The sequence below is a fragment of the Cricetulus griseus genome, chromosome 7 (genome assembly GCF_003668045.3).
Source record: "Cricetulus griseus strain 17A/GY chromosome 7, alternate assembly CriGri-PICRH-1.0, whole genome shotgun sequence".
NCBI classification, from domain to species: domain Eukaryota; kingdom Metazoa; phylum Chordata; class Mammalia; order Rodentia; family Cricetidae; genus Cricetulus; species Cricetulus griseus.
The window spans coordinates 19,719,329-19,743,808 of NC_048600.1; the positions used below are offsets into that span (position 1 = coordinate 19,719,329).

A 24,480-nucleotide genomic window follows, 5' to 3' on the forward strand; every position below is an offset into this window, starting at 1 on the left:
GTTGAAAGAAATACAATTTTATGTTAGAAAATTTAGACACTAAAAAATAGTATGAAGAATTATATTATGAAAGTTTAAAAACTAATCCCTCATGGGACAATTTTAATTTTATTTGAATTTAACAAGATAAAAAGAAATAGACGAAATGACATAGTTCTAAATAACATTTATTTGCTGTACCAGAGTTTTCTAGAGGAGTCCAATTACCTCTTTTCCCAGGGAGCCAAGGGTCGAATGTTGGTGAGATGTTTGCTTTAATACCATTCATGCTTACAACTTTTATGTTCCAGTTAGTAAAATCAAGTCACATTTCAGTGGACACCACTTATGTCAGATGAATGAAAAGCTAACATTTAATTTTTCTATACTTAAATACACTACAAAATTATACTGATTATTTTGATTACTCTTCCATGAAAATTAAAAGGTAATATGTGATTTTTAAGATAATAATTTAGGATAATAATTTCAGGATAAAACTTTGGAGAAAGGCATGGAGCACATTATGAAGAAGCTGAGAAATTATGGTAGATTCTTATTTTAACCTTGAGTGCATGTGTGATATCAGAGCATCACTATATCCTCCCATCTTCTGACCTCTTGAACAAGAATTGTTTCAATGAATTTATTTCTGCTAACATATAGCAAACACTTAGCCATATCCAGTTTGTCCCAAAGTCAGACAGAGTTCAATTCATTTTATCTAAACTCTACTGTGGTTTGGATGAAGACTACAGCAGTTGCGGTAGATTAGAAGAGATGCTCAAAAAAGGGGGTGATGCTCAACCTTTTCTTCAGCAAACCTTCAGGGGGCTTTGGAGGCATCATGCAGTAGAGCTATCTTGCTTCGGGGTCAGGAGACTGACTTCCCAGAGTTTAAGTGATACTTAATTTTTTTTAAGGAATCATTAGATCACTAAACTTGTCATGTCTTCTCATTTTTAGTTGCAATGCTCTCTCCATCATCTGGGTCTCATCTACAGTTGTACATGCTATTTATTCCAAACTAAACACTCTTAGTCATCAATATTGATTGGGTCTTAGATAGATGGTGGATGCCGGCTTTTGTTCTTAGCACTTGCATTGTCTTTGACGTATGCTAGACACCAAAGACATTCTAGTATGCTAGTGAATCTTCTACAGTTCTGTGGGTGTGACCTGCTTTGTAGGTTGAGACATGTTGGAATGAAATGAGAGGCTTAGGTAACCATTGGTTCTAGATATGCTGGCAGCAGCAGGTATGTGAGAAGGTTCTGGCCATCATCTCCCTTTCAACTTCACCCTTGCCACTTACAGTTATAAATGGAGGTGAGAAGGTGCTAGCTGGAATCTGGCCGCTGTGTTTTCTTAGGCAAATTGTCCATGCCAATCAGAGTGTGGGCACAGCCTGTGTGCTAAACCTCGGAGAGTGCTTGCCTTTGTGTCTTCACTTTCAACACTAGCTTCTTGTTTTCTAGCAAAGGTTTCGAAGTGTTGCTCAGGTTTCACCCTTTCAACATCTGAATGTCATTCTGCTGGCTAACTGATTCTTTTCCTCTTCTTTTTCATTGGGCGATGACAGGAGAAACTGCTAGGTTTTATTTTTTTCCCCTTAAAGTTCATTTAATAGTCCACTCATAGGAAGCCACATAGCAACCACCCTGTTCTGAAGATTTGGAATTTATTCGATTCACCTTCTCAGATGCCTTATTGAAACTGTCTTTAGAATGTGTCTAAAATGGGTGTTGCATGCTCTGCCGATGGCACCAGCCCTGGAATTTCCACTCAGGTGTTTATTTAATTGTCTCTTCTAATTCTTTCTTCTGACATTCATTTTGAAGTTAACTTTTGCCATTTTGTTGGAGCCCCACTCCACCCCTGCCCCAAACATTTAACTCCCCTCAGCTCAATCCAAGACCAACCCAGAAGTTCCCAGTTTGGCTCTACATCAACGCCAGACGCCACGATATGTTAGTAATGGCTTACGCTTCAGGAGAAGAGTTTTCCTGAGTGCTTTCAGAAATGCAGAGAGAAAAGTGGCAGAGAGCTCATAATTGGGCACTAGTAATTATTTCTGCAAACAGGTGGAAAAAGATTGGGAGGAGAGATGAGAAATTGATTGTTAGAATACAAAATAAATATTTGAAGTGTGGCTGACTGTTTCAGTCTCTCTTGATTTCAGCTGAAGTCTGCACATTTGAACATGGTCCCAAACAAGCATGAAAGAGTCAGTGTCATTCAATAGGAAGGGTAGTCCACTAGAATGGGCTGTTTCTTGGGGCCTTTCTCTGTGTAGACCTGGCTAACTTCACAATGGAGTGCATCTCTATTCATGAAACAGTCCAACCCATTCTTTTAGGTGTGTGGAGAAACTGTTAAGAAGGTATGGATCATGGGCCAGGATTTGTGTTCCTCTCTGTCAGGTTCTATGCTGTAAAATCTACCATTTTAAGTTTAATTTGTTGGAGAGAAGGTCTTAGGCAGCATAGACTGGACTTAAATTAGTCATATAGTGGAAAATGACTTGAACTGTCAGTCTTCTTGACTCCACCTCTGAGTGCTGGGATTATAAACATGCACCATCATACCACCATGGTCAGTTATATACAGTCTGGGAATTGAACCCATGGCTTTGTGAATGCTAGAAAAGCCATTCCTATCAACAAAACCACATCCTCAGCTCTACAATATAACACTTCATGACAAACTTGGGTGACTCGCTTCTCCTCTGTATGTAGTTTCTTTGCAAAATCAATGGTAGATGCTTCTCTGAATATTGCTCTATTTTGCTATCACTATAGTAAAATATTTTTACAATAGCATTACACAGAGGCTTTGGAATCATGAGTAGACAGCATCTTAGAAGTAATCTTGTCTGCTTTCCTTGCTCAGTTAGGCTCTGCTTAAAAATAATGTTATTTCTCAAAATTCTGTGGGTTGGCTCAACAGCCTCTCCTTTGCTTTCCTTGGACTTGATCATGTCACTGCTTTCAGCTGGAGAAGCAACAGGGATGGAAAGACCCAGGATGGCCTTACTCACTGCTTCAGAAGCTGATGTTGGCTCTTGGTTGGAGGGCCCTTGTTGTCTTCCATATGCCCTTTCATCTTCTAGTAGTTTGGACCAGATTTCTTATGCAGCAGACTCAGTGTAGCATCCAAAGTGGAGGAAACAGTAATACCTCTTCAGACCTAGTCTCAGAAGTCACCAAAGTCACCTCTGATGCATTCTATTGGACAAAGTCAATCATGAAACCTATCCAGATGCACAGTAATGGGAAGTGGACTCCATCTGTACTCTGATGGAAGATTAACCAATTCATGCTGCAAATGGGGCATTTGAGGAGAAAACCATGTTGATTATCTTCACCAGGCATCTAGCATCCTTCCTAGCCAGACCAACAAAATCTGAGTTATAGAGAAATCATTCAAATAAGCTAAGGACAAGCTCATGATGAAAACCAAGCTATCTGAACTCACTTAATCTAGGTCCATGCTCACTGTAACATACTGTTCTAGAAACCATTTTCATTTTATTGATCTAGTGTAGTAAACATTCACCATATTCTGTATTCAGCAAATTTCTGGGCATTTTGGTGCCCTCAAAGATGAATAGAGTGAATACCCTTTGCTTCAAGTCCTCTACAATCTATCCTCATTGTGGCATTCACAGGGGGTCAAATAACCGAGTTGAACAGGGCTCTAGCTTATCTTTGTATTTTATATATAATATGTGTCCTATGTGGAAGCCCCTTCTTATCATGAGGTCAATGGGTATCGCCATATATCTTTACTGGGACAACTGAGGCTCTTTTCCACTTTCTACACTCTCCACAGAAGGTTTAATACATGAAGAAAGACAATATCCAAATTATCATAAATCTGTCCGTATGCTGTTTCAGTACAGAGACATCCATGAGGCCTCCATGGATCTGCAGTGTTGTAGTTACTGGATTACTGTTTTTATTCCTTAATGGGGTGGACCTCAGGGTCGAGTTTTATTATATGTGTCTTTAAAATGTAGAGCTGAAGTTTCAGAGAGGGAGGTTGAGAGGTGACCTGAGTCAGAGTGGGACATTAACCTTCTGACCTCTGAAAATGATGGCTCTCAGGCACCACTGCCTTACAGAGGGGAGGCCATTTGGTCCAGGAAGGGAGACAAGATGGCTCCCTGCTGTTACATTTTAAGCTCTGAAAAGTTAAACTTAGGCTCGCCTTTGTCCTCTCACCTACCAAGGTCACACCACATCAGAGACTACCTTTAGGAGCCTCTATCTCCTCTTCTGGGAACCTAGTGCTTTCCTTCAGGTCCTCATGGTCATTGGTTTTCACAAGCTGTCTCACTCATCTGTGACTTAATAACGTCTGCTCTTTGTACCTGTTCAGAGCCCTGTGATTTTTGTATGATACAGTCTTCTAAGGGAAATGATCAATACAAATTCTGTTGATATTATTTATTTGTTGGTGAAACAAAAACAAACAAACTGAGACCCAGACCTGGTGGATTGCTATGTTACATAATTAGTCAGTGGCAGAGTTAGAATTCAAACTGCAATCAATTAACTGGTCTTTAAATGAGCAAATTTGGCCCAGCCATTCTTAGTCATTCTGAGAAAACTACGTGTCCAGGGTTAGACAGGTTTTAGTTACATAAACCCTTACAGGTACTCTAAAATGCATTGGAGAAGGTAGGGCTTTTGATAAGATGAAAAATACTGAGGAGCGGAAAGAAAATACTGGGTCACTGCTGCTTTTCCTGTCTGGATTGCAATAAATGGAAGTGGCATTGGGAAAATACCCTTCTGACAGATACTTTGAGGCTTACGTTTCAGCCTCCAGAAGTAATTGTGCTGTGTGGTCTTGGCAACTCCTACAATCTTTTTGGTCCTTTTTAAAACAAAGGCTGAGAATAGGTAATCTTGGAGCAAATTTGAAGGCATTGTAGACCTAGAACTTGGAAAGACACAGTCCCGTTGCAGCAACCAGAGTGAGCCCAGACCTGGAGGCATGACAGGCGGTGACAAGATTTTTCAGGGACAGCAAATAGGCCACCCTGGCTAAGGATGATTTATGTTGGCCAGGTTTAATGCAATAGGGCTAATGGTTATTTTCTTCACATGAAAAAATATGCCTATCAGGATCGAGAAAAGAATGTTCCCTCATAGTTAGCTATTGCTTAGGGGTACTAGAAAATGACATTGACTTTTGATATCTTTTAAGCTTTGAACACTTTACAACATTCAATTAGAGCAGTTCTGGTTATTACTTATGAATGTGCATATGATAGCATGCCCAAGACCTGGAGAAGAGCAAGCCAGATGAAATACAGGCATGGAGGAGAGAGGTGGTCATGAAGCCCCATCCCAACCTGGGGAGCTATTAGCAACTGATGGTTGCTCAGAGAGGGAGAGTCAGGTTTTGTCATGGATGCAGCCTGTATAAAGGTACCCATGATTTAGTAGATGGCCCTATACCCATATGTATTGCTTCATAAGTAGACTCAATAGATTTAAAAACAAACAAACACAAAATTGGAAGGGAATTGTGTGTGTGTGTGTGTGTGTGTGTGTGTGTGTGTGTGTGTGTGTGTGTGTGTGAAGGAGGGAAGGGAATGGGGACACACTTGATTCAAAAAACATTATAGCATGTGTGCATTTCTCAACATAAGAATTCCAGTGTCTTACCTGAAGAAGCATATGGTTAGTGGTGGGATTTCAGGCATCAGCAGTGAGTGAGTAGAAGAAACAGTTTGGACAAGAGCTTTCTGGGTAGTCTTCAAGGGATACTTGACATCTGTTTATTATGTTCTCATTGATGCATCCTCAAGGGCAGACACTTTACAGTTCCATTTCACTCCTAGTTCTTTCTGATTAGTTAGAGAAGGCAGCTTTGAAAAAAGGAGCTGAACCATGAGGCAGACACATTGCAGGTCTGCTACTCCTAACTATGAAGCCTTGCCCATGGAGTTACCAACACCTAACCCTTGTATTTCTTTATGAAAATAGGTAGAATGATATCTACTCTGTCTGTGTCACAAAATACTCTTATGGAACAAGTGAAAGAATCTGTGTGAGTGTGTTTTATTATGGAAAAAATGTTATAGATAGCAGGAGTGGTTCTTGTCCAAACCCCTCAGTCCCACGGATCTTTAGTCTCCAGTGAGCTCATGCAGCTACATTCACCCTATAAAACCACAGCGTTTTTCTTGGGCACCCAACACCCACATTGCAGAGTCCCATATACCCAGAGTGTACCGCTTTGAGTATGACAGCCAGCTTGGAATTGCGTTAGCAGAGCAGGTACTGTGAACAAGCCTGGGGCTGTGGAATTTTTTAAAAGGGACCCAACACCAACATCTCTGAAATAAATTGATTTGGTTGAAACTTTTCCAAAGAAATTACCTTAATTCTGAGACTAAATATGTGGCGTTCCAGCCCAAATGGACTTTCTTGGCCAACCCTCGGAGAAGTAAACATCGTAGTTTAACACGGAAAGGGTGGTAGAACTTGTAGTTTCAGCTCGCTGATGTCACTCCTTGCTTTCTGAGCCAAAGAGCCAAAGAACAAGAAAATCCAACACTTCCTCCAAGAATGAAGGCATGGGATGGCAACGATACAAATATGTTTGTGGTTTCTATATATTTTCTCTTAAAGAAAAAAATTAGGATTTGAAGAGGAACCATTTTTCAGGATCTTGACAGATGCATGTGCTCTTCTTGGAGCGAATCCCACCTGGGATTCTTGGCTGTCTGGTCACAAAAAGCTGTCTTTTTTTATTCCTGATTTAAAAATAAGAGGATCACAGAGGGTCTAAGCCAGGGAATAAGTTGTGCTAAACCTGATTTTCAAAGTTGGGTCATGGATAAGATCTTGGAATCTGGGTACAGTTGAGAATTATGATGAGAGGAGAATTTGCATTTTATTGATGCAGAAGTGAGAAGAATCGAGATTTAGAGCATGCTAACATCCCCTTGAGCAACAGGTCTCCACGAACAAGGTTCTACTAGAATGAAACTATTTTTGGCACCATACCTTTCTTTATTGTATTAGAGAAGGTTTCTCCTTGATAACAGTGATATATTTTGGGGAACATGTTGTAGTCCTGAGATCTCACATTGCTTGGCAGTGGAGTGTATTCATAATTTAATGATAGGGGAGGGACACATCATGTCATTCAATGAAGTGGCTTACTGACAACTTCAAATGACATCTAACGGAGTCAAGTATTCCAAGGCCTTCTCCTGGGAAAGCAAATAAAAGGTTAGGTTTTCAAATGTGCTTGTAGATTGCTATTTTGACCTATCTCTTGGAAATTTCCAATGTGCGTGCAAAATCCTTGGGTGGATTAAATTTGATTCCATCAACCTGAGTGAGATGTCTAATCCCTGCCAGAGATACCTCACATCCACAGAGAAGACTGCCTCCCATTTCCTCTCTAGTATACCCTCAGGGCCCCAGAGCCCAGTGAGTAATGAATTAGCATGGACCAGTTGAGTGGAGATGATTACATTTTACACTGGTGGTAGAATAGGCATGGATGTAGAGAACGGACAATCAATCTTCCTGGAGTGAAGAGAGGAACAAGGTCAAAGAAAGCTAAAGAAAGCTTCAAAGCTGATATTTGATCTGAATCTTAAAGCAAAAACACATTTTACAGCAAAGGAGATCATCCATTTTCTTTCTACTTGACTTTCAAGTTGTGTAGTTCTAGCATAGCAAAGGGGAGATACTAATATGCATTTAAAATACCCACATTTCCTTGAAGTAGTAGGTGACCCTTGGGTGTGGTAGGGCTCTGGGGTGCCTTACTTTGTGTTGTAGGGACTGCTGTCTCTGCCTCTGGGCTGAGCTTCAAGCTCCACCCCCATGGCTGGAACTCCACTCTTAGGAGCCATCTCACCTGATTTCCTACACTGCCCTGTCATGGGTCCTGAGGACACGCTGTTGTACTTGGCCTTCCTCCACCCCCAGGGTATGCAATTACTCAGAAACTCCCAGCTGTTCCCAAGCCCCACACTGAGTTCCCAAACAAAACCTGTGAAAACAGCTGTGATGGCAACTCAGGCCACTGCTGGCAAGTGCATGGGTGTAGAGCACACCAGCAGGCTCTTGAGGTCCAGCTGCTGCAGATGTGAATGGAGCCTGGATGGACACTGTGTTTGGGGACATATCCAGGAAAATCTCCCTGGAAAGTCAGAGGTTCCATGTTGCTTTTCTGACTCCATCCAAATCAAACGGAGCCGAATGTCTTATGTCCCCTTCTTTCCGGCTTAGGCTCATGTCTCTGCAACCATGAGTCAGGAGGAAAGCTCTCTGGGGACATGCCTCACCCAGGTGAAGTCAATATGCTGATCACCTTTTGGTATGGAGACCACCGTTGTCTATGTAAGCTCTTCCTGTCTTCCTGTCCCCTGGTCCAGTCATCCCTGCCTTTGAACCTGCCTATGATCTCTGTCTGCAAACTTGTCACCTCCATGCTTTCACCCATCTTCAGCTCTTGCCTTGCTGTTGGCACAGTTGCTTTTTCTTTCTTACTGTGTTGCTTTCATCCTTCAGAATTATCCCACTGCTGCCATATTTTTCTAAGGTGAATATACTTAGTAACATGATTCCCTTGCACAAAACCTGAGGCCCATGTGCTCACCTTAAGATGCCCTGTTACCTTCTCCTTACACTAAGACCATCTTTGAGGGACCTGGTGCTAAGGCAACTGGGGGCAATTTAAACATATGTTCCCCACTCATAATTTGGGGAGCTACCCCACTGGGACCTATAATCCCCCACCTACCTGTGCTGGAACCTGCATCTAGGTTTGCCAGGTAGGTATTAACAGAGCCAGTCTCTAAGGAAGGGGTGCACCTTCTCTTTTACCCCTTACTTTCTGCTGGAACCTGTAGCTTTGATTTCCTCCTCAATATGGGGGCAACTTGTGTTAGTGTGAGATATATTGATTGCACTCTGACATTCCGAGACTGCCCAAAAGAGATACCCTGAATCAGAGGGTGGAGCCAATGACTAGCTGACCAGAACTGGCCATAGAAAAGCCAGCGATTTGGATAGAGAAGATGCACAGGACAGAAAGGGTGGGGACTAGAATTTGGGCTCTCTTGGTTCTGGGACAGAGAAGAGACATGTATCTTGTAGTGTCTCAGGCCAAAAAGCAACTCAGTCTTTCTGAGCTAGCCGGTTTTCACCAGAGCCTTTGACCTCTGAGTCTTATTGATAAATAGAAGAATGGAGATTTAATTTAAACCCACCAGGAACTGCCACACTGAGTGGTCAGTGGGATGCTGACTAAGAGGATATGGGGGGCAGATGATAATGAAAATATCAGTAGATTCATGTGTAAATGATAAGCCAACAGAAAAATATCATGACGGAGTGAGTGAATGCGGGCTCCATAAATGTCAGTTAGACTAAAGCACTTTGTGATGAAAAGTGATTTTGTTGTTTGATTTTGTGATGGGGAAGTATTTAGTGCTTATTATCTTAAACCATTGGAAAATTGGGACTTCGGTTTTTTAATTTGATTTAAATTTTTAATGTTTTTAAAAATTAAAAAATTCATATATGAACACTATATTTACATCATTCCTGCTCCCTATTTACCCCTCCAACTCCTCCTATGTCTCCACTCTCAAATCCATGACCTCATCTTTAATTTCCATTCTTACACACATACACACACACACACACACACACACACACAAAGAGAGAGAGAGAGAGAGAGAGAGAGAGAGAGAGAGAGAAAACACATACATACATAAACACACTGAGTCTATTTAGTATTGTGCCTATGTACATCTATTTAGGGCTGACAACTTCAGATTGGATAACCCATGAGTGTACTTTTCCCTATAGAGGTCTGATTTTCTATCTAAGGATAGGACCTGGTGTGCAATTTTTCCCATCCCTGTTGGTGTTTCAACTGGTATTGTCATTATGCCTGTTTAGGCAACCATCTTATTGAGATTATGTGAGCAACTTCCCTATCATATGTTACCTGGCTCTCTTAGGATTTAATCGCTTTATCCACTTTAGTTTTCATGACTCTCATTGGTGGCTGCTATGTCTAAGGCACACTATTCTCCTTACACACTGTGTCCCCACCTGGGTGCATTCCACCAACTCTGCTTCCAGGCCTTCATCCTCAACTTTGGAACACGGCTACTGATGATTTATTTGCCTACGATCCAGGAGATGGTCCTTCCTGTGTGACTACGGGCATTATCAATTGAACTCATGAGGTTATCAATGACATTAAAAAATAAAAGAGGACACAGAGACAGGAAAGAGATAGGGTGGGGAGAACTAGAGGAAGTTGAAAGGAGGAAGTGGTGAGTGGATATAGTCAAAATACCTTGTACAAATCTATGAAATTTTCAAAGAATAAATAATTAATTTTCTCATTCATTTTAGTTCTTTGACAAGATCATACAATGTATTTTGATCATATTCACCTCATCCCCAGCTACTCCAAGATATATTCCCCCTTCCTTAACCACCCAACTTTATTATTATTATTATTATTATTATTATTATTATTACTATTATTATTATACCCATCAAGTCTAATTTGACTGCCCACACTATTTTTGAATGTGTGACCTTCCGTTTGAGTATGGTCTGCCTACCAAGGGCCACACCCTTCAACAAAACTCCCTCTCCCAGAAACTGTCATTTGCCAATAGTTCTTGAGCTAGAGGTGAGTCTTGATGACCACAACCCTTCTTTATTCTGGGACTTAGTCTAGGTTGAACTTGTGCAGGTCGTGCACACACTGTAACTACAAATAGTGTATTTGTATCTATTCAACTTCCAACCTGTGCCAGCAAAAAACACTTTCTTTGTAGTCATTCACAACCACTGACTCTTACAGTCTTTCTTCCCCACTTCTAAAGTGATCCCAGAGCCTTGGAGGAGGAGGGGATGCAATATAGATGCCTTTTAAAATTCTGCATTTTGTAGTCCCTCATTCTTTATGCCCTAACCAGTCATATAGTGGGATCTCTGTGATTGCTTTCTGTTGTGAAAAGCATTTCTTCTGAGGAGGCTTGAGAGATGCACTAGTCCGTGGATATAACAATAAACTGATAGAATTTGGTTTAATATATGTTTCATTAGCAGAATAATGTTAGCAGGTCCCTCTAGGGCCTATGGCCTATCTAGCCATAGATTCTTGACCCCTATAGCAATGCCATGTAAGGGTTTTATTTTGTAGAATGAGCCTTAAATCCAACCAGAAAATGGTTGTTTACTTCCATGTTTTTTTGTGCCACTATTGTGCTAGCAGGCATCCTTTTGCCAGGCTGGTCAGTATCATAGTTCTCTAGGTTCATACCCAGATAAAATCAATCTAATTTTCTCCTCCAGCAGTGTGCATGGCACCTTCCAACAGTATGAAAACTAGTCATTAAGGGGAAGTTTTCAGATACCAACTTGACTTCTCCCTGTTCTATGATTCAATATATAGAATTAAGAAACATAGTCCTACCATAAATTTCTGGAGGGTTACCAAGAGAGAGGCTGACAGTTTTAGTTAGAAGACTCTGTGTAGGTTGCTCTCTTCTTAGAACCTCTGTCTCCTCATCTATACATTGGAAAGTGAGGGTGTCATCTTGCCACAATGATAACAGCCATTAAAAAAGAAGTGAACACACAGCATACCTGGCATAGTTCAGATTCCTGTAGTGAAGTTAGTTCTTCCCAGGGGAGCTTTTTCATTTTCTTGTCACTTGTTTCTTGCTTGGAATCCTCTTCACCACAGCCCCTGCTGAGCCTATTCATTTATTTACTTCTTTAATTTTCCAGGACTGGGGATCAAATGCGGGTTCCCACACATGCTAGGCAATACTAGCTCTACTACTGAGCTACACCCTAGCCCTTTGGCATGAGCTTTGACACAGTGCTACTTGAACCGTGGTTTGTGGTCTGCACTCCTTCTACAGGGCAGGTGTAGAAATGAAGTAAACATTCCTGTGATCCTGCCCTAGAAGTGTAATAAACATGTGGCCAGTACAGGGCTTCTGTGGCCTGCTTTAAAAGGTTTCCAGGAGGAGCACCGGGAAGGGTGGGTGGTGGGCAAGTCATATTCAAAATCAGTGACAGGTATAGGGGGGGAGGTTTGCTATACAATTTATTTGACTCATGTGGCTATTTGAATATATCCATAAGTAGTACTGAAAATGCCTGTATAAACTTCTCTAAGAAACAGCTGTTTTCCTCCAAGAAAAAGATCCTAACTTTTGGGGGATCTTTTTTTTTCTTGTGTATTTTGCTCCTATTGCCCTATTTCTTTCAGCAGTGAAGCTGTATGATAGTTTATCATTTTTAATGTGTATGTATGAGTATGTGTGTGTATATATGTCTAATCCTATGCGCATACACAGTGATCTCTTCTTACTTATGTGTCTTCATAGGCATTTTCTAAGTGGACACTTGAAAGCACAAATGATACCCACGTCCTCTAGATGTGATGTTTGCTTTATATATACACTCCAATTGTGAACTTTATAAATTATGCACAGTAAGAGATTAACAGTAATAGATGATGGCAAGAAAGAATAGTCATAAATATACAGTCCCATGAAAGTTACTGAAGACGCATGAGGTGTTTATCTTAAAACTTTCCATTGAATGCATTCTGTCTATGGTTGACCATGGATAACTGAAACCCTGAAAAGTACAGCTGAGTATGTACATGGGTACTACCACATAAATATACACACTACACATAGTACACATACATATATGTGTTGCATATAATTTGCGAAGGGAATCTAAACTCCCTGAGGAGTTAAATTAATCCTGTTTGTTGCATACAAACTTCACATAGGCAGGATGGTGTTCAGATATATTATCTTGTGATTGATTTAGATCAGGCTTTCCAGCTGGCCCAGTGATGATGTCCCTGTTAAAACCTGATTCCTTGTGTTCTTCCTTGGAGATTGAGTTGCTAGTCTAGGGTGGAAAACAACATATAGATCTGCCAAGAAATCACCATTCTTAGGAGTCAGAAGAGCAGCTTGGTTTTTTAACAATGTCCTCTGTTAAAATGTTAAAATATACATTTAAGAAGGAAAGTAAACTTAACCATTTCCTGAGGTTTTCAGACCTACATCCCAACTTCTATCACTCAACTTTTCACCCAAGACAGAAAAGGAAAACTTGGAATTGGAATGGAAAAGTGATCAGTGGGGGTGGTCTCTGAGAAACAGGGGCCAAGCAAGGTGAGACACTTCTGGATTTTTAATTGACATTGATTCTGTCTGTTTACTATGTCTATGGACCCTGAAAAGTGCCTTCAAAACTCATTCATTTAAACAAATTTTAATATGATTGAGATTCTGTATTAATACAATATGGATTATGTATCCACAAAAAGATCTGCAGCTTAAAAAACAGGCATGTGAAGGAGTTGATTAATCATAGAAATGACAGACATGATGGGCTCCAAACATTGGTTGCCTGTATGCCAATATGATGATAAGTTTTACAGCTCACTCGTAGGATAAACAAAGGAACCATAGGAACCTAGAGGTTAAGTCATAATACTTCCAAGGCTCAAACACTCGGTAAACAGCAAATCAGCCATTTAAATCTAAGTCATCTTGGTCTCAAAGACCATATTTCCATGGTGTCATTTTGCTTCTTTGTCTACACAGTACCCTGCTAAAGTCAGTGGATGTATACAGTGTTCACATGTGATATACATTATACATGTAGGTAAAATAATGGAGTTCCATAGGGGTAGGTTCTGATTGTTCTTTTTAAATTACATTTTAGAATTATTTTTATTGTTTTCCTGCAGTCTATTTTGATCTTATTCTTTCCCCTGCCCACAAGTCCTTCCAGGTCTCTCATTTTTTCTTGCTTCAGTATTGGAAGGCAAAATATTCAGGGCAGAATATAGGGGATTTAGGAGAATATTCCAGAAAAAATATAAAGAGAATGAGTTAAAGACAGGAAAAACAAAACAAACGATGCAGAGGAAGAGTAAATGATTGGAGCTGTTAACCACAGGGAGGAAGGGGCTGAAAGCAGCCCTTTACATGGCCTTTCAGGTTTATGAAGCGAGACAAGAGTAGCAGGAGGGGGATGCACAGCGGGAAGAGCCTGTGGAAGCTTGGGTAATCATCACGACAGTGGCCAGGAACTTACCACACCAAAGGCTGTGTGTCTGTGGACTGGTTGACTATGGGGTTTGGGATGGTAACCAATGCTGACTGCTGAGAAATGCAGTGGAGGAAGGCACTGCAAAACTCACCTACGGCTCAGTTCACAATGCCTTGTTCTTCTGCCTGCCTTGTGCGTCTGTCATCTGGTATCCTACCAGTCTGTTTTCCACAGCGTCGGTCTTGTCCATCACAACAACTGGAAATACCATTATCTGAACAGAACTATATTTCTGCAGAGTCCCAAGTCTCAGTGGATAATCTGACATCATAGACCATGATGGATCATCTCAGACCATATGCCCTGAAAGACACACATACCATAGTTAAGCCAAAGATTATGTCACACACGCTCTGGTCTCTCCATTGAAACCACTGTCCGCCAGTAGTTTGGGCTCCAAATGAAAGTGCAGAAGGCAGGAGAAAGCCAGTACTGATGCTCTATATTGGGAGCATGGGGTTACCTCACTAGTCGGCAATGGCCAGGCATGAGTTGGCAGGAAGATCCCCCTCTCCATGTCCGGCTCTTACTCAGCCTTTCTGTTTAGTTTTATGCACTTTCTCTTCCCCCCATCCTATTTCTTTTGCAATTAAGCAGATATTGAATTTGTTCATTTTTAACTGGCATGACCAGTTAAATAAGGCATATCATTTTAATTAAAGTTGTCACACATACAAGATACAAATAAATAGAATAAGAAAATAACTTCCTGGGGAAGAACACAACCATTGGAATATAAAAGGTTTCATACTTAGTAGAATCTTTGCTCAAACCCCTCACAGTCCTTAATGTCTAGGCTATGCTACACTTTGGAATCTTTTTTAGCCTCAGAAATATGTTTATGTCACATAAGGAACTTGCAAATTGACTTTCAAAGACTATACATGACTACATAGCATTTCTGATTTTTTTTCCCAAAACTATCTATTGGGGGACATGCCTTCAGCTGACAGACTTCTCTGGGTTAATATTTTTAACTCAGAGATTGTGCCTGTTGATGTTAAGCCATGTGTCAAAGCCTCCTATAAGAATCATGAACCTTCTAGTTATAACACCTTTAGTCTTTATACATTTTCCAAAGTGTCCTGAACTCAAATCACTGGCTCAAAGACCACCTACCTTCATTCTCCTACCATGGCATATTCCCATCTGCCTTTTCCTCAGGCCTTGGGGAGAGCCTTGAATCCCAGAGGCATGGAGTAGGTATTTTGTGAAACCTAACAGTTATTTCATTTATTGAGAAGTAGGACAACAACGGGGGACCCGGCTCCCTACTACCTCCAGTGGAGAGGATCCCAGTGATAGAATGAGTGTCTGGAGCTGGATGCCAGCTGTGACCCCACCTGTCCCCCCTGAACTATGCACATCAGCCTCCAAAGGAACCTGAAACTTCCGAAAGCAGAAATGGAGGTGATCACACTGCTGGTTCAGGGCAATGACTGTCATGGACACATATTTCAACATTCAAGGATGTCCAGGTAGACGGAGATATGCTAATAGTTTCCAGAGAGGTGGGGAAACTGCTGGTTCAATGATTGTCCCCATCAGGCTGGGGGATAATGAAAAGTCTCTTTCTTTGGCTCAAATAGCTTCCTCCTGTTGGTTGACTTTTTTTTTTCTTTCCAGAAGAGAAGTGTTTTACTTATTGAATTATATAAAGCTGAAGTTACTGGATTTGTTATAGAAGAGGTTTGTTATTCCTAATTTACTGTTTGTGCTTTGCTTCAGGACAATTTTATTGTACAAATCTATCATTATGAACTGAACTTTAAAATGCAAAAGACTTAAGTGGAATTTTAAATATTTCCTATAATTATTTCACAATAGCATATGGATTAACAAATAACCCAGAGTAGAGGACAAGAGCAGAGATGTTTATGGGGGGGGGGATAGTACAAATGAAATATGGTTTGGCCAGGTTTAATACACACAGAATATACTTTAATACTTTCATATGGTCTGAATAATATCCCCATATTGATTTTTTCCTTGTTTCTACCAACTCCGCAGCAAATGTACGACAATGGCTCCTTGATTTATTGCGAGTGTAGCAATGGGTTTATAACGGCATGAATCATGCCGATTGCTCAATTCACCACATGCCTTAATAAAAGTTTCACTTTAATAAAACTGAGCTAAGGCAAATATGCCTAGAGGCTGGTCTGACATTCCTTATACATTACCCTGCCTCAGGAAATTATTGCCATATATTTTACAGCAGCTACAGTAGGCTAGGGGATCAGGATTAAAATCTACTAACTACCGTGATATTTAACAGAACTCCTGTGTTCCCAGTTAACCCTCACAGGTACAAAATGGACAGCTAGCTATTAAGAGATAGCCCAGTGGAGAGGTGAGCTGGACTGGGAGCCAGGCAGCAGGGATCAGATCTGACCCTTGTCACACCACACATGCCCCTGAAGCTCTCTGTGCAATGGAGGTGGAAGAGCACCTCCTGTTTCCTTCCCAAGTGAGAGTCAGCATCATAGGAGAAAAAGAAGGCAGCAGATAGCAGGCAGTGGTGCCATCTGCAGAAACAGGCTGACTCTTTGGCAGGACTAAGCATCCTAGTTGTTAGCAACAGCTTATTTGCATGAAGAACGGGTACAAATCTCTTTAAAGAAGTCTCAGGGCTCAGGGATGAAAGGCCAGTCCTTCTAGAAACTCCAGACTGGTTTTCATCTTCTCTAGTAAGAGCTGGAAATGCACAACCATGCCGGCATTGTTTTGAAAAAAATCTAAGCCAGAGTGTGAGAAGGCAGGCCATGAACTGAGGGCTGCCGTTCGAACGACTTATCACCTGCTGGCTATTTCTCTGGAAGAAATTATGATTAGATGATACTGTTCTGTGGGGACTAGTGCAGTGTTTATTAGTCCCTAAGACCAAGCAAGCCTCTATGGATTTTCTAGCCAATGTGAATCATTTAGGCCTTACTGAGGAGTGTTACATACACTAAGAAAGTGGCTTGATCCTCTGGTAAATCAGGCATCTGTGTTACCAGAGACAAGCTGCAAAATCTCTCTGGGCTTTTGCTTCTTAGTCTGTCAAATTTACTGAAGTGGAAAATGCAAAATGCTTGGGCACATAATAGACAGTTAGAGATGGATTCTCTGTCCCCACTCACATCTATTTTGTAATAATTTGCCAGCATCTCCATGATTGGACTGCCTCCCTCACGTAGCTCTCTCCTGGTCTTGCACCAGCTCTCGGCTCTAATTTTCCCTAGGTAACAGTTCAATAGGAAAGGGCTTGGTCTGCCCAGCATCCTATACTAGTTTCATGGACTTCTTTCTGCTATGACAGCATCTTCCTCACATTTAACTGCTACTCAAGCACTCTATATACAAATGAGAATTTGTTCCCCCATCTCCAGCTAGAGCCTTGAAGGAATTTTTGTTTTCCTACGTTTTGTTCCTCTTGTGTTAAATTTTGTGTCTGGTACCTGGGAAAGATGGTCAATAGTGAACAAATGACTGTGTGGGCAAATGCTAACTAAATCAATGGGTCCATGCTTTGGAGCCAGATCAAATCTCAAAGACTGTTTTCACAGAGGTGAACTTGATCATATGTTTTACAAATGAGGGAAGACTATGGAGAAACTGATGAGCCAAAACTTAATTGGCAACCTAAAGCTATTGCTTCTAAGGTTGAATACTGCAGTGATACCTGACAGATCGTTATGGACCATTATGTACTAGACAGTCTGCTTATCACTCTGCCTGCCTCACATACTTAGACAACTCAGTGACATAAAAAGCACCATCCTCCCCATATTCCAACCTAATACACTTGAGTCCAGAGACATGAAATAACCCTACCAAAGCTATGCAACTCACAACAGCCATGCTACCACATGAATATGAGTCAGTTCTATATTTTCTGTAAATCCCCGATGAGTGCCCAGACTACTGGAGTCCACAAAAGAGAAATACTTCCATGAGAAACGTATGGTCTTAGAGTGAACCAAGCTTACCGTGAACAGTCTGGTTGAGCCTGACTTCCCCCTGGTCCATGCTTTGAGGTTTGCCATATTTTCCTCACTTTCACCCAACAGAAGCAGTTGAAATAAAAGCCACCATCATCAAGCAGGAACCTGGTTGTCAAGAGAAATGAAATGTCCAGGGGCCGCTTCAGTCATACCATTCATTAATGGGTTTATCGGGAACTCTCTTGACATTGTCTAACGATGACATTTACAAAAATCCCAAATTTGAAAATAAATAAGTTGGCTGACATACAGACATTTTACATATGAGTTTAATAAAATAGATCTTTTTTTCTGTTTGAAATCTTTGGTAATCTCTGAAATATATCAACTGCAACCCAGGAACATTGTATCCCAAGTCGTGATTCATGAAATGAAACGGAAATGTATTATGTAATTCAATTGGGAGAGTCCAGCCCAGAGCTCATTAAGGCCGTTGCTGGTGATGTGGCCTGCACTCGGCAGGCTCTGTGGTTTGGGCACGCTTTTCTCAGGCCTAACCTCCCCTTCCTCTGAGGACATTTTAACTAAATATCGTCACCCTTTTCAAAACAGCATTCTTGAGAATTTGCCCACAGACTAGGATAATTCACAGGAAATCTTAAGAGAAATTGCGATTCTTTTCCTCTCACCTCCAACTTTACCATTACCCCATCTCAATGAGTCAGGTACAGAACTGATGCAATCCTTCCAGTATCCTCACCACTGGGTTCCAGGTACAGCTGCTCATCGGCAGGTAAACACATTGTGCCATTTAAGGAGACAGGAGCCCCAGGAAATGAAGCAATTTCTCCAGCGTCTAAGGCTCTAATGCAAGGACTACACATAGCTCTCAAATCTCTCCTGTTTTTCCCAATTTCTTTTTTCTTTTCTTTCCAGTTCATCACTAAGACAGAGATTGTAGGCACAGCACAGATTTTCCTCTCTATGATGACTTCCATGAGAACAAATAAGGTAGCGGGGGAACACAATTATATAAAACACTTTTCCATTTGCCCTATTTCTGCCTCTCAAGTTTCTCTTTCTCTGTCCCTTTTCTTCCTTCCCTCCCTCCCTCCTTTCTCTGTTTCTCCATGTGAGAGTGTTTATATTTCTTACCAACCTTTAGCAAGTTTATGTTTGGCTTTTTTTTTCATTGAGAGTTGTTCTGAGTAAAGAATGACAGCACATTGTGGTATTTTGCATTTCCTGAGGTCTAAAAATGATGTATTTTTCATTTGCTCATTGTCCATTTTAATGTATTTAAATAAATCTATTTTTAATTGACAAGAATTTGTGATGCTTATTGTGATACTTTGAAATATGTCGACGGGGGAGGGTAGGCTGTAGTTGGGATGTAAAATAAAAAGAAAGAAATATGTGGACCTTATGGAATGGCTTAATTGGACTAATTAGCATGTGCCTTTAGCTAACATAGTTAATTATGGAGAGACCATTTAAAATCTACTGCATTCAGTGATGTCCAAATCCTAATATGAAGTGTTAACTGTGGTCATTATGTTGGATGACAAGAGTTTTTGAGCAGACCTTCTATCTTGTTAATATTTCATCTCCTCTGATAAGTATGTACCCAAACCCCTTCCCTCCACACCTCTATTATGGTCTGGTTCTTATGTCCCCCCAATTCCCATGTGCTAATCTAAGGGTCAAAGTTAAACTGCAAGCCTCACTTGCCTAAGGAGAGATGGCTTCCTGGAATTCTGGAGGCTATTGTTTATTGGAGATAACAAACCACACGTTTTCACTCCCCTAAACAAATTTGTTTAACTCAATTGTACCTGATTTGCTAGACCCCATGTGGGTGGAAGGTTCACAGGCAGGAATTATGTCAGGATATATGCTTGCCCCTGATTGGCCTTATGGGGTTGCCTTTTTAAGTCTCTGCAAATGTAACTTGTTACCACATTTCTGAGAACCCAGGAATGGACCTTGCCAGAGTCCATCACTGTGGCCAGTATTTAGTTAAAGTTTGCTTCAAATTTGGCTCAACAATAGTGGAACTGGTCTTTCTCTTGCAAATCTCAAGTTTAACACTAAAGGTTTGGATGTCCTCACCAAGGGGCAGAGGAACCTTTAAAATGAAGACAGCAGTAAAAGGAAGTGAGGGGATAGAGTGTGCCCTGTGGCAGATCCCAGGATTCAGGTCCCCTCTGTTGCTTTTGGTTCCTAGGGGACCTGTACTTAACAATGTACTCCTTCCAAGATGCTCACGCTTCACCATGATACCCAGAACAGCTGCTCGAGGACAGTTTGAAACCAGGAAACTTTTTTTTCTCCTTTTAAGCCCATTTTCTCAGATCTTTTATAACACAGTGGGGGAAAGCTGTATAACTCAGCTGAGAACCACAGCTCTTCCCTTAGCTGCAACAAGTTAAACTCTTTAGACTCCTCAAATAGACAAGATCACATAGCATTTGTCTTTCTGCACCTTGCCTACTCAGATTAATGGAATGATGCTTAAGGTCATTCCTTCTGCTGCAAAGGACAGGTACCCCACTGTGTATGCCTGGCACATCTGCTTTCTCCATTCACCTATCTATAGACACCTAGGTGGATTCCAAACCTTGGCTGTTGTGAATAATGCTGCAATGAAAGTGTCTCTTTGACATTCCAACTCCATGCATATTAGCCACATTTATGTCTTCTGTAGAGAAATATCCGTCTAGTCACTTGCCTGCTTTTACCTTGAGTTGTTTGGATTTGGCTGTTGATAAAAATTCTTCATGCATTCTAAATCCTCCAAAACAACCCTTTAGTCTTATCCCCAGCTCTGTAGGAAATCCCTTGAATTGAGTGAAAATGAATATACAGCACAGTCAAACATATGGGACACAGTGGAGGTGGTTCTAAGTACCTACATAGAAAATTGAGAGATCTCATGCTAGTAACTTAACAGAATGCTTCAAAGTTCTAGAACAAAAAGAAAGAAAAATAAAAGGAAATCACATTCAAAAGGAGTTGATGGTAAGATACAATGAAACTCAGGATTGAAATCAACAAAACAGAAACAAAAAAAAAATACAAAGAATCAATGAAGCAAAAAGTTGGTTCTTTGAGAAAATCAGTAGGATTGACAAACCCTTATCTAAACTAAATAAAAAGGCAGAAAAATAAATATGCAAATTAGCAAATTTAGAAATGGAAAGGGGGACATAGCAACAGACACCAAGAAAATCCCAAGAATCATAAGGATGTATCTTAAAAGTCTGTACTCCAACAAATTGGAAAAATTTCAAAGAAATGCATATTTTTGATAGGTACCACTTAACAAAATGGTAATCAAGATCAGATAAGCAATTTTAACAGACCTATAACCTCCAATGAAATAGAAGCAGGAATTAAAAGTCTCCCAACCTAAATAACCCAGGACCAGTTGGTTTTAGTGCAGAATTCTACCAGACTTTCAAAGAAGAGCTAATGCCAGTACTCCTCAAAGTATTCCACAAAATAGAAACAGAAGGAACATTGTCCAATTGATTTTATGAGGACATAGTTGCTCTGATACCCAAACCACATAGGACCCAACAAAGAAAGAAAATTGCAGATCAGTTTCTCTTATGAATATGGATGCAAAAGTACTCAATAAAATAGTTGCAAACTGAATCCAAGAACATATAAAAAAGATCATCCTCTATGATCAAGTAGGCTTCATCCCAGGATTTCTTAATGGCTCAACATACATAAACCCATAAATGTAATCCATCATATAAACAAACTGAGAAACAGCAAAAACTACATGATCATCTTATTAGATGCAGAAAGACCTTTGACACAATCCAACATCCCTTCATGATAAAAGTCCTGGAGAGATTAGGGGTACAAGGGACATACCTCAACATAATAAAGTCAATTTGCAGAAAGCCCATAGTTAACACCAACTTAAATGGAGAGAAACTGAAAGCAATTTCTCCAAATTCAGTACTTGAAATTTTAGCAATAAGACAAGTGAAGGAGATAAAAGAGATACAAATTGAAAAGAAGTTAAAGTAGCTTTATTTACAGGTGATATGGTAGCATCCATAAATGACTCTAAAATTTCCACCAGGAAATGCCTACAGCTGATAAACACTTTCAGCAAAGTAGCTGAATGTAAAATAAGCTCCCCCAAATCAGTAGTCCTCTGTGTACAAATGACTAATGACCAAGAAAGAATTCAGGGAAAGGAAACACTTTCACAATAACCTCAAATAATATAAAATACCTTTGGGCAACTTTAACAAAGCAAATAAAAGCCTTATGTGATTTGAAAGAAATTAAGGAATATGTCAAAAGAAGGAAAGATCTTCCATGTTCATGGATTTGTAGTAAATAATATAAAATAATATAGTAAAAATAGCCATCATACCAAAAGCAATATACAGACCCACTGCATTCCCAATCAAAATTATAACACAATTCTTCACAGACCTTGAAAGGACAATTTTCAACTTTATAAGGAAATGCATGTATGGGGACACACACACACACACACACACACACACACACACACACACACACACACAAAACCACCACCACCAACAACAAAAAAACAGGATTGCTGAAACAATCCTGAAAAACAAAAGAACTACTGGAGGTATCACTATCCCTAATTTCAAGTTGTACTACAGTGGTATAATAATAAAAGCAGCATGTTATTGGCAAAAAGCAGACATGTTGATTAACAGAATAGAATTGAAGATCCAGACATAAATCCATACACTAATGGACAACCAATTTTTTAAAAAGAAGCCAGAAATACACAGTAGAAAAAGACAGCATGTTCAACAGATGTTGCTGTTTAAACTGGATGACTCTATGTAGAAGAATCCAAATAGATCCATACTTATCACCCTGCACAAAACTCAACTCCAAACAGATCAAAGACCTCAACATAAAACCAGATATACCGAACCTGATAGAAGAGAAAGTGGGTAATATCCTTGAACTCATTGGCACAGGAAAATTCTTTCTGGACAGAACACTGTTAGCACAGGCACTAAGATCAAAAATCAATTAAATGGGACATCATGAAACTGAAAAGCTCCTGCATGGCAAAGGACACCGTCATTTGGACAAAGTGGCAGCTTACAGAAGGGACAAGATTTTTATCAACTCCACATCTGATAGAGAACTAATATCTAAAATATATAAAGAGCTCAAAAACCCCCTAGATATCAATAAAACAAATAATCCAGTTAAAAATGGGGTACATATCTAAACAGAGAATTCTTAAAAGGAAACTCAGATGGCTGAGAAACACTTAAAGAAATGTTCAAATATCCTTAGTCATCAGGGAAATGAAAATGAAATGTACTTAGAGATTTCATTTTGTATCTGACAGAATCACTACAACAAGGGACATGACAACTCATGGTGCCATTTCTTAGTGGTTGGCCTGGGGGATTGCCATTAACATCCTAACTTATAGCTATTTAGTTAATGCTATTATCAACATTGCTTCAATAGTATATAAAATTTTCTTTCTGTGGAGCTTGGTTCCTCATTTTACAACATCTCTAAATGTATGTTTCCATCAGTGTGGATTCATCGCTATTGTATTGTGCAGCTACCTTTCAAATCATACAGGATCCTTGTTAGTATAGTGGTGAGTATCCCCTCCTGTCAAATCATACAGGAAAAAAAAATGGAGCTAAAAACTAAATACAACTTTTGCTTTTTGGATGTTTTTCATATACCCATTGAGACTCAAGTTATCACTTATATCTTTTTAGCCTGAATAGCTTCCCTTACCATTCCTTCTTTAAAAAATCTAGGGCTGGAGAGATGGCTCAGAGGTTTAGAGCGCGGGCTGCTCTTTCAGAGGTCCTGAGTTCAATTCCCAGCAACCACATGGTGGCTCACAACCATCTGTAATGAAATCTGGTGCCCTCTTCTGGCCTGCAGGCATACATGCAGGCAGAACACTATACATAACAAATAAATAAATCTTTAAAAAAAAAAGTCTAAGCATGCTAAATATTCAGTTTTGTTTAGTTGGTACAGTGTTTGAATGAGAGGTTACCCATAAGTCTTAGTAATTTGAATACTTGGTTGCCAGTTGGTGGAACTGTTTGGGAAGGTGTGGTCTTGTTAGAGGAGATATGTCAGTGGGGGCAGGCTCAAGGTTTCAAGAGCCCCCACCATCCACTCTCTTTGCTTCCTGTATGTGGACTGGAATGTGAGCTCTCAGTAGCTGCTGTAGCTCCATGCCTGTTTCCTGCTGCCATGTTCCCCTTCATGGTGGTGATGGACTCCTATCTCTCTGGACATGGAGGTGTCAGATTAGCCCTTCCTTCTATAAGTTGCCTTGACATGGTCTTTTATCACAGCAACAGAAAAATAACTAAGATGTCTTAATTTCTACT

The 24,480-nt window shown here is 40.2% G+C and overlaps 1 long non-coding RNA gene across 8 annotated transcripts; it reads right to left on the reverse strand.

Moving 5' to 3' along the window:
• Positions 1-151: 151 nt before the first annotated feature.
• Positions 152-18,501, reverse strand: LOC103162358. 8 transcript variants are annotated; one of them, XR_004770813.1, is made up of 5 exons: positions 18,125-18,501; positions 14,242-14,453; positions 11,643-11,754; positions 5,661-7,216; positions 152-3,365 (listed from the first exon to the last, which is right to left on the reverse strand). It is a non-coding gene; the product is annotated as an uncharacterized LOC103162358 (long non-coding RNA). The 8 variants fall into 8 exon arrangements; XR_004770814.1 differs by lacking the exon at positions 11,643-11,754; XR_003486974.2 differs by having other exon boundaries at positions 5,661-11,754.
• Positions 18,502-24,480: the final 5,979 nt, after the last annotated feature.